Source organism: Haemaphysalis longicornis, unplaced genomic scaffold, assembly GCF_048455015.1.
Source record: "Haemaphysalis longicornis isolate Haplotype H1 unplaced genomic scaffold, Haemaphysalis longicornis Haplotype H1 scaffold_8, whole genome shotgun sequence".
NCBI lineage: Eukaryota > Metazoa > Arthropoda > Arachnida > Ixodida > Ixodidae > Haemaphysalis > Haemaphysalis longicornis.
In genome coordinates this window covers 5,268,623-5,279,453 of record NW_027526445.1, presented here as the reverse complement: position 1 = coordinate 5,279,453, position 10,831 = coordinate 5,268,623, and the positions used below count along the sequence as shown (strand labels likewise).

At 44.0% G+C, this 10,831-nt stretch overlaps 1 non-coding gene across 1 annotated transcript; it reads right to left on the bottom strand.

Moving 5' to 3' along the window:
- Positions 1-6,164: 6,164 nt before the first annotated feature.
- On the bottom strand, positions 6,165-6,237 carry Trnaa-cgc (transfer RNA alanine (anticodon CGC)). Its single transcript has one exon. It is a non-coding gene; the product is annotated as a tRNA-Ala (tRNA).
- Between the last annotated feature and the right edge of the window lie 4,594 nt (positions 6,238-10,831).

Genomic DNA, 10,831 nt, shown 5'->3' with positions numbered 1-10,831 from the left:
ACCTGAAATAAAGAATGTTTCGCAATCCACGTGCAATGTTTTATCAACTAATGAATCTCCAGTGCGGCTTGCAGTGGCCTTGAGAAACATTCAAGGAGCTACGCGCTATATTTGTAAGCAATTATAAAATCAAATGTTATCACACGTTTTTAAAGAAAAAATAAAAATACGCATTCCACTGTGCATCACACGAAACTTTGAGTAACCGGGCGGGGCCAATTGGGACACGTTTAGTGCAATGTTTCAGTGACGTCTGGTGCGCACCTGAGGATGCCACTTCGTGGGGACGTTCTGAAAGAGTGCTACAAACATTTTGGCACGATACTTGAAAATATCCATTTTTTGTCGGTTTTGCTATCCATATCCCCTTAAGAAACACAAATGCCCCATGCCTAAAGAGCGTGAAGGAATCTCGCACGCTTTTTTAGATACTCTGCAGTGCAGTTTCAATAGACCTTGTTCCGGTACGCAGTTCGTAACCCGTTTACTAAATACTTTTTGCTGTTCTGCTGGCTGTTTACCTTCGCCCGACGTGTTGAAACGCGACAGCCGCGCTTGGTCTGCCGCCTGCTTTCATCCCTCGCTAAACCGTGGCCTCCCCTGGGCTTTCTCCGTCACTCTGCTTCGGGACACCGTTTGCTTGGCGGCCGAGCAATCTTTCCCCTAGTGTACTGATGGGTGGCCGATAGCTTGGAAGCCAATGGCTGCCCATAGAGTTTCCAGTCATTGGTCAAAGGCTAATGCCACTTGGGAAGTTATCCGAGTGAGCTGATGCATCACGCATAGCAAAGACAACTGCAGGGATCCCTTCACTGTCAGCACGCAACCTGAGCGATGCACAAGTGTGACACCATGGCCACGGTTAGGTTATGTACCACTGCAAACAGGACACTTTGAAGAACCCTCGAACACAACACCATGTGCACCTTATGGTTAGAAGGCAGTTGTTGCAATGCATCTGATCATGAACAGCGATGCCACGAGAAAGGGGTTCGAGCTGGTGCAAGTGACAGACGTTAGCACAAGCCCTGTAAAAATAATGAGACTGGCATAACCACCACTGGTATCAGAAGTACCGGAGATTCCCCTTGAGTACGAAACTATTTTGTCTGGAGAGAGGCAACTAGTTCCTAGATTTTTACAGATCCCTTTCACATAACAAACCTTTGGTCGCATGCAGAATTCCACCCATTAAATGAGAGACGGCTGCATAGACGCACGACAGTCCGCCATTTCGTCCGTGCAGCGCAACATAGTGTTGTGTACCTTCATCGCCTATCATAAAAAAGACGAGGCGTAGGAATCAGCATCGAACATCAAAGTGCCGGTGGCGAAGAAAACGGCTGCCAATCTGCGACTGGCCGGCTCAACGGAAATAAACAAGACTGCCGCCATTATTGTCATTTTATTTTGACACGAACGTATTTTATGATCGGGTACACCAACTTTTCGCCGACGTCATATCCGTCACAGAACTGACGCCAGTACTACGAAGCAAGCGTTCTGTGAAAGGTGCGCCAGTGCAACATAGGGTCTTCTTGAGGGGGAGCAGCTTTTAGTACTAAAGAGCACGTTATGCTTAAGGTTGTTCGTATTCGGGTTTTAAATTTAACACGAAAGTGTTTTATGCAAGGATACACCAAGGTTTCACTGACGTCATATCGGTCCAGCTTTGCCGAAGCGACCCGCCAGCAGGACATCGTTCGCTAAGCACACCCACAAAACCGCCGCCCACCCGCAAATCATGCTAATTTCGCTGCTCATTTGCTGCACATTTCCCTTTGGTGTTTTACCGGTTCCTGTGACAGAAGAATCAACAACAGTTTTTCTTTGTTTCCTCCGCAGAAATCCTCCATGTATGTGCGTCAGCCTTATTGTCTGAAGACGGAAGGTGTTCGAGAAATATGACGAAAAGGGCGAAGGCGACATGCAAAAGGGAAGAATCATTACAATGAGCTACTAGTAAAAGAAGAGTGTTTAAGAGCGTCCGCCACAGAGCCACGGACTTCGGTCCTGTGCCCCAATGGCATGAATGGGGCCTAAGGCGCCCCGACAAAAAACGAGAGAACATGCTGGCGAGCGTTAACTTTGTCTCTAGTTTTCATAACTTGCTTTTCTGAGCGCGTTTAGTCATATTAAGGAAATACTAACTTTAAAGTTTTCAATTTTCCCGTTAAAATTTCAGTTTAATACCGCGTGCCACTAATACGTGTTTAGAATGTCGATTAGGTTAAAATTATTATAATTTTCGGATAACAACAAAGTCCACTTTTGTCACGCACTCAGTCAGAGAGGCTAAGCGCATGCTCCCACGCAATAGGAAGACGGCATGCGTGACGTGAGGGTCAAGAACGATGCCGCCATTGGCGTCTTGCCGCTGTGTTTGCGCTAGCCAAGCAGGGCGCCGGGCATGTCCCCTAATATATTACCACCTCCACTGCCACGTTCGAAGAGCAAGAAGTCCTGCGGAGGAATAACGCACGTATTAAGAAACCTGCGAACCACACGACATAATGCAAGGCGTGGCAGGTCGGTTAGGCCAAAAGGCATTATGTTATAGGCTGGAAGGTTTCCTGGTTGAAATTCAGTCTCGCGTTTATACACGCTAGTGCAAGAGAACATCTCCGTCATGGATACATACTACTGCAGCAGAGGGCTCTCATACTTCCAGATGGGGCACAACACTGAGGGGGAAATTGTTTTCTCCTACAGCCACTGTAAAATCCTTGTGTGGAACTATCCTTGTGTGTGAGCCATTCAAGTAACACACTTTCGCATATCTTCCAGTGCCGCTATATTTGCATATTTTCGAGTGCATTTCTTTTGAAAGACTAAGAACGCCTAATTTTAAAGTGGATGTACCAACACGCACACAGCTACAGTGTAGTAGGTAACTTTAAATAGGCATTCCAAAGTTGTTGTCTGAACAAACATGGCCACACGGCGTGCAATTTTTATCCACTTTCTTTCTGTCTTTCCAAATAGTTTATCTGTTTCAATGGCCTACCACATTCTCCCCTTTGCTTTCGAAAGTTTTCTGGTCTGCCATTCCTTCTTTGTGTCTTAATTCAACGAGCCCCTCAGCTCCCATTCTGATTCACTACATGCATAGCGAGGGCCCCTGTTCTGGTAGTCTTGGTGCTATAGGGAGATTAAGAGGTTTCAACGCTGGTCGACCAGTATCGACATGTCGTAGACACTCGAGTCATGGCCACGGGGTGAAAAAGAAATCCCCTTCACCCGGAGTAATCCGAGTGGTGCTGCCTACCACCCCCAAGCACAGGAAACAAAAAATATCTTAACATAAATACCCCAGAAAATGGAGGGGGAAATAGCCCCACCGGTAGCGTAATGGTTATCGCCCCAAAGGCGTTTTCTGGAGGTCGTTCGTTCGTATCCCACCCGGAGGAAATGTTTTCTACATTTTCTTTCTGCCTTTATCTTTTCTTTTATCTTATCAATATCCTTCACCTTTTCAATATCCTTTATCTGTTTGAAGGACCTACAGCATTATCCCATTTGCTTTCCGAGGTTTTCTTGGTTACCAACACTTATTTCTACCTTTATTCAACGACCGACTCATTTGGCATTCTGATTCGCTCTATCTATATAGAAATACAAATATACGGCAGAAGTTGATGGAATGGCCCGGTAAAAATACCGTAGAGCGAATAGACGAACGGGTAACAAACAAACTTTACTGACGTTTCGGCATGGGACACGCCTTCTGAAAAGGCTCTTCCCCAGCGGAAACGTTGTTGTTGTTTTTAGGGTTGAACGCGCTTACGCAACGCGCGTGATGAGGCGCGCCCTAGTGGAGGGCTCCGGAATATTTTTTACCAACTGGGGGTCTTCAAAGTGCGCCTAAATCACTTTCACAAGTGCGTTTTTGCTTTTTGCTTGCATAAAAAAACGGCCACCGCGGCCGCGAATAGAACCCGCAACCACATGCTCAGCAGCGCAACGCCTTAGCCACTGAGCCACCGCGGCGGGTCCGAAACGTCAAAAAAGTTTGTTTTGTTACCCGCTCGTCTATTCGATGTGCGGTATATATATAAACATCTTTTTTCAGTGTTGCACTTTCTGAACGTTTCAAAATGCAATTTCACCATCTAGCCCAACTCGCCATTCTGCTGCATATATATATATATATATATATATATATATATATATATATATATATATATATATATATATATATATATATATATATATATTGAAAAGGTGTTTATTGCCTGGAAATGGTAGCGTTCCAGCAGATGGTATTTGGGTACACGCAAAGAGGAATAGCCCGGCACAGAATAGATACAGGGCACAAAAGAGCATTCTAGCTTCTGTGCAATGCTGTTTTGTGACCTGTATCTATTCGCTCCATCCGCGGGGGGCACACCCATCTTGGCTTCCGCCCCAACCAGTCTTCCCAAGCACTGAACTGAATACCTTACTGTATACTCTTCCCTTCCTTTTGAAACCGCGATTGTCGAGTTTTTCGCATTGTGTGTATTGCAGCCCACGTCGCGTACGTTGCCCCGTCATGGTTCAGCCTTGAACGCTGCTTTGTTAACACGACCCCTTTCACTCTCTCGCTGTCTCGCTTTTTTTATTGTGTTGTTGTTGTTGTTTTTTTGTAACATAGGCGTAGCCCGACTGCATGCATACTCTCCTTTTCCGAAACATCTTCCGCTCCATCTCACAGTTTTCTGCATAGCTATAAAAGAAATGTGTTCCAAATGTTTGTGACTGCAAAATCATGTAACTTTATTCTGGTGAAGGCAAGTCTCGTTGCTGCTACGTAAATAAACCCTGTGAGTTATTGCTCTTGCTGTGTATCCGACGCTTTACCTACACCATATATATATATATAATCAGAAATGGGAAATGAGGGACTCAGTGAAATAAGACAGAATAAGGGTTGGCAGTCAAGAAAACATCGGAAAGCAAAGGGAGAAATGCGTTACGTCATAGAAAGAAATAAAAATTTTTTTCAGTCAGAAAGAAAGTGGTGAAAAAATGCCCGCGGGGTGGTGGGATCCTCATCTGGAGGTCGTGGGTTCCGCTGGCAGGGGGCGGGCATTCTTTCACCCCTTTCTTTCTTCGTCTAAAAGTTTTTCATTTCTTTCTATGACGTAACGCATTCCCCCATTTGCTTTCCGAGGTTTTCTTGGCTGTCAACCCTTATTCCGTCTATGTATATATATATATATATATATATATATATATATATATATATATATATATATATACATATATATATATAGTAAAAAGGGGCGCAATAAAAAACATAACAAGTTTACTTCGAAAACATAACTTTACATCGACGTTTCGGACGGGGACCGTCCTTTATCACGCTTGACAAAGGACGGTCCCCGTCCGAAACGTCGATGTAAAGTTATGTTTTCGAAGTAAACTTGTTATGTTTTTTATTGCGCCCCTTTTTACTATTTAACCTTCACTAGCCTAATCGTTTACCATATATATATATATATATATATATATATATATATATATATATATATATATATATATATATATATATATATATATATATATATAGCGAGTCAGAATAGGACTTGAGGGTCTCGTTAAATTCAGTTCGAAATAAGGATTGGCTGTTAAGAAAACCTAGGAAAGCAAATGGGAGACTGTGGTAGGTTATGAAAGCTGTTGCGGATTTTTTTGAGACAGAAAGCGAGTGGTGAAAAATGCCCGCCGGGTAGGATCCTAACCCATGACCTCCAGAATACGCGTCAGGTGCGATGACCATAACGCTACCAGCGGGACTGTTTCACCACCAATTTCTGGGGTATTTATTTTAAGGTATGTTTTGTTTCCTGCACTTGGGGGTGGTAGCCAGCGCCACTCTGACTACTCGGGGTGAAGGGGACCTTCTTTTAAGACCCCGGGCCGTGACTCGAAGTTCTACGGCATGTCGAGAGTGGTCGACCAGCTTTGAACGCTCTTAAGCTCCCTATGGCACCAAGACTGCCAGAACAGAGGCTCTCGCTTTGCATGTAGCGAATCAGAATGGGAAATGAGGGGCTCGTATTATTGAGATAGAAATAAGGATTGGCAGTCAAGAAAACCCCGGAAAGCAAAGGGGAAATTGTGGTAGGTTATAGACTGTTGAAAACGTTTTCGGGCACAAAGAAAGTGTTAAAAAAATGCCCGCCGGGTGGGATCCGAACCCACGACCTCCAGAATGCGCGTCTGGTGCGATGACCACTACGCTACCAGCGGGGCTGTTTCCCCACCACTTTCTGTGTCCTTTCATTCTGTCTTAATTCACCGAGCCCCTCATTACCCATTTCCTACTCGCAATGTATACATACATATATAATTGCGCTTGTATATTAGCCATACCTATCACGTGGAAACGTGTTGCACGTCATATAAGCACCTGATTTTTCCTGCTCAAGAGAATACCGATTTGAACGATGCTATATTTTACCTAATCATCCGACGTTACTCTGACTACACAACATTATTTACTTACAATCAGCATCAGGGCGCCCAGGAGCACGGCTTTCATCTTGACATCCAAGTCCATAGGGAAGACAAGAGTGAAGTTGTCGACATCCGTCAAAGCCTCGCGTATACATCCGGTCCAGTTCTTGGCAATGAAGCCCACCTTTGTAGCTCCATCTTTGGTGGAGATGTCGAAGACAACGTCATTGCAGCAAGCAGACGTAAGGAACGGCCCCTGAATCGTCAGTACGCCACTCTGATTGCCGTCCAGCACCAAGAACGTTGGGAAAATTGGATTAAACTGCATCTTGACAGACCCCAGAAGGGTGTCCGGCGGTGCATAAACGTGCATTTCCTGCGGGAAAAAATGGCAGGTGTTTTAATTTTTTAAATAAATGCCTCATGCAGCATAGCTAATCGATGGAGTGGTACATATTCAGTACAAAGCATACAAAAGTGAGAAACCGCATGTAACTTTGCTACGCATCTACGAAGCAAAACAAAGAACCAGAAGCAAGAAATACAAGACAAGCTTAAACGAGCGTTCTTACACTTATTCAATACAAAATACGATATGAAAATCCAAGGGTCAACTTTCCCAACATATAGGTCGCTTGTATAAGGGTTTTAAAAGTAAACTACAGGGGCATTCCGACCCTTGTACATCGAATATTTTTAAGATGTGCTTAAAAGAGACGAAAACAGTTGACATAGCTTTGTTGATGGAATACTAATGGTTATGCCATTTATTATTCATCACAATCTTCGCTAATGGACAAGGATACTGGTAGCTAGTTTCAGTGGGATTGTATGTTAATAAATGAGGTAATACAGAAGTGGGGAGGTAAAGAATTAGGCGGGCTTAATGTTAAGAGGAATACAATGACGTTATTTTTATTTTTAGTTATTGCAATTACGGCTAATCTAGCGAGAGATCAGAGAAGGTGGGAAAATAGATACTATGGTGTGGGAAAAGCTTCACCGAATATAATAGTCCGAACTAAGAAGCATAGAATTCAGCGCACAATAATAAGGTATAAAAGAGGATGGTTTCAACAACCATGTGTGCATATTAATACCCTAACATGAAATAAATAGCGCCCAATATTAACCAAACCAAACTCAAACGACTTTCCTGACTAAAATGTTTGCAATTGTTTGATTCTTAGAGCAACGCTCAGAAGTTTAAAAGGAATGGTGATGTACAAAACTGATAAATGAAATCACGACTACAAACAAACGATTATTGTAGTTTACAATACTTGTACCATCAGACGGTTATTGCTAAATCAATTCAATTTTCCCCAATTAGCTCTTCTGCAAGAAAGCAATTATGTTCACTAATGTAGTGGTCATGAATAATGGGCTTAACTTTTTCTATTCTCTTACGGCTGGACGGAAATAGAAGCTCTTGAGACAGGCAGTGTCTCAAGCATATATAGTGATTGTAGAAGAGTGGTTATTATTCCTAGGTCGTGTCTGTACGACCGAGGTCAGATTTCTGGTACTAATGTTCGTCTGAATAAGAAGGGGTCGGAATATAAACTTCAAACGCGCTGCTACTAGAATAATGGGGAGCTTGTCATTTAAATACATATCTGTAAAGAAAGACTGTCGCATCACACTAACGAAAGTCAGTCGCATCCTGGTTCTTTGAATGCGCGACGGAGACGCCAAATACGCTCAAAATGTGTACTTATTATAACAAAACACTCGTGTCATTCCGCGTCAAACGTCCCACAAGCTTCGCCGAAGCACGTCTCATTACAATGTAAAATACTGTAGATCCATTCGCATTTGTTCTCACGGACGAAGATGTTCGAATAAAAACATTTGGACCCTCTTACATTACTTTGAATTCCGTGGCTGGGATGAAAACCTAGATAACTAATAAATTCGTAAAACAAAGAACGCCCCGTCAATAAATTCGCGTTTTAGCTATACAAACGTGCTTCCTTGCTACAACGCATTAACAGTTAGAAGTGTGTCTTAAGATACCATTGCGGAAAGCAATGGGCGTTTCTGGATTATAGTTAAACACGTTTTAGAAGTTGTTACATCTTTTTTTGAGAGCCAGTTACACTGCATCGTTTGTATTGTCGCCGGTAAGTGTAAGGACAAACTATGGTGGTTCGAAAGCGAGTAAGTTGGAAGCGTTAAATGCATTACTTTAGATAATTTGGAATATTGTCATGTTCAGGGGTTTATGCCAGTGTGTGGCGCTCCATGTGAAATGCAGACTTCGGGCTTAGCAAATCGTGTAGACAGGCAATGAATTTTTCTAAGTTTCTTCTGAGTATTTTTTTTTTGTTAAGCGAGAAGAGTGATTTTGTATCGAACGGCCCCTATGACCTCAGTCGGTCACAATAATGGATTCTTTATCGAATAATGGATTTTTGTCGCACAATGGATTCATTGGCGGTATCGAGAGATGTGGTAACACGCACGTATTGGTTTGTCACGTGAATAGCTGCATTACAGAAGTGCGGCTGACTTGTGCTGTATTTTGGGAGGGCTTTATTCGCAGAAGATAAGTCGAACGCACTCTTAAATTACTTTGGTGACGCTGCGATTATCCCGAGAGTTGTATTAAAGCATAGATCGCCCGGCTAGCTTTGGTGCATTTAGGAAGCTGTAGCTTCCATCATGGTTGCAGACGTTGATTATTTGACCCTTGAAAAGCCTGATTGGCAGGGTTATACCTTTTACGTTAATCTACGCCTATGTAAAGAGATGAATGAAGTATGTATGTCTTACTGGTAAGCTCTCCGAACAATTGCACTGACTTCCAATGGATACACGGTGCTGCGCTGTGCTGCCAACAGCGTCACAAGCGCTGTTTAAAAGTTTAATTTGCACAGAAGTCCCACTCGGCCAACAAATGGAGGTTATTTAAAAGGTAGCAGAGATTTTTATTGTTTTTCTTCTTTCTACTTTGTGATGTGGCACCGAAGAAAACTAGTTTTAAGTTTCAGCTGGAAAATAAAAACTTCAAATACTTTTTTCTGTCTGCAGCGAATACCTTTACTGTAGCCACTGAACCTCTTTCTTGACTGTTACTAAGCGCCATGTCCTATCCTCAATAATTAACATGTGGTGGCATCTTTCAATATTTATCGCTTCCGCTTTTTCAACTCACGTCGTCTTTGGCATCGCGGAAGGTATTCGCAGATATAAAGCCGTGAACTGAAGTAAACGGGCCACGGGAGAGGTGGCCAAAACTAATCGATGCGCCGTCTGGTTGCGCGGAGGCTGCTGTCGAGACCACGCACAACGCAGGCGCGGCCAACCAGTTTTGCATGCTTGCCACTATCACTTGCTGCTTCGCGACTGATTCTTGCTTCGATAAATCATCGCCAGAGGAATCACACCCCGCAGTTAGGGGAACACTGCCGGGTACCACCCTATATTGAAAACGGTGCGGCTCACCCGATATGCAGCAATGGGTCTATGCTGACACACATAACGTTCTGTGGCTGCGTATACTGTACGTACCTTTTTTGTTATTCGGTATCACAAGGTCGCAGCGGGAAAGTATTGCAGTAAATACATCCAAAGAAAAGGGCCGACCAATGTGGGTGCTTTCTCTTAGCGCAAGATAGTGTACGGGCTATTAGCTTGTTTTGATTGTTCGTTTATTAGCTTTTATGTCGGCTGGGCCGATGTGCGTTGGGGGTGCGGAGCACACATGCGGGAACGTTTTCTTCCTTCCGTCACCTATAGGAAAGTCTGGATGTCGCGTATAACGCCGGAAATTGATTGATTGATCGTGGGATTTAACGCGCCGACGCAACGCAGGCGATGAGGCGCGCCGTAGTGGAGGGCTCCGGATTAATTTTGACCACCTGGGGATCTTTATCGTGCGCCGAAATCTCGTACACACGGGCGTTTGTGCTTTTTGCCTCCATCAGAAAAGCTGCCGCCGCGGCCGGGAATCGAACCCGCGACCTTGTGCTCATCAGCGCAACGCCTTAGCCACTGAGCCACCGCGGCGGGTATTACGCCGGAAATGGGTACAGGTGAGCTTGCAAGGTGTACAACATTTTTACAAATTTTTTTTGTCACTGGAGCGGCACCATTTTCGTCCCGTGTTAGGTAGGCGACAATAATTGTTTTTGAGTGTATTATAAGGGTCATGGTAGATAGACGCTCCCAGTAAAACACGCGAGAACTGCGAGGTCAGTCGAGGGTTCAGGAGGTTTAAACGGGGTGAACGCTAAAATGTGTCCACGGGGATTACGTTGTTAAAGCTACGCAGCCGCGTTTCGATTTCTCGCGGGTCTACGGCTGTAGCCACTACCGCAGAGATATGTTGACGAAGGAGTTAGTGATGGCTTTTTTGTAATTCGTGCGCAGCCCGTCTTCT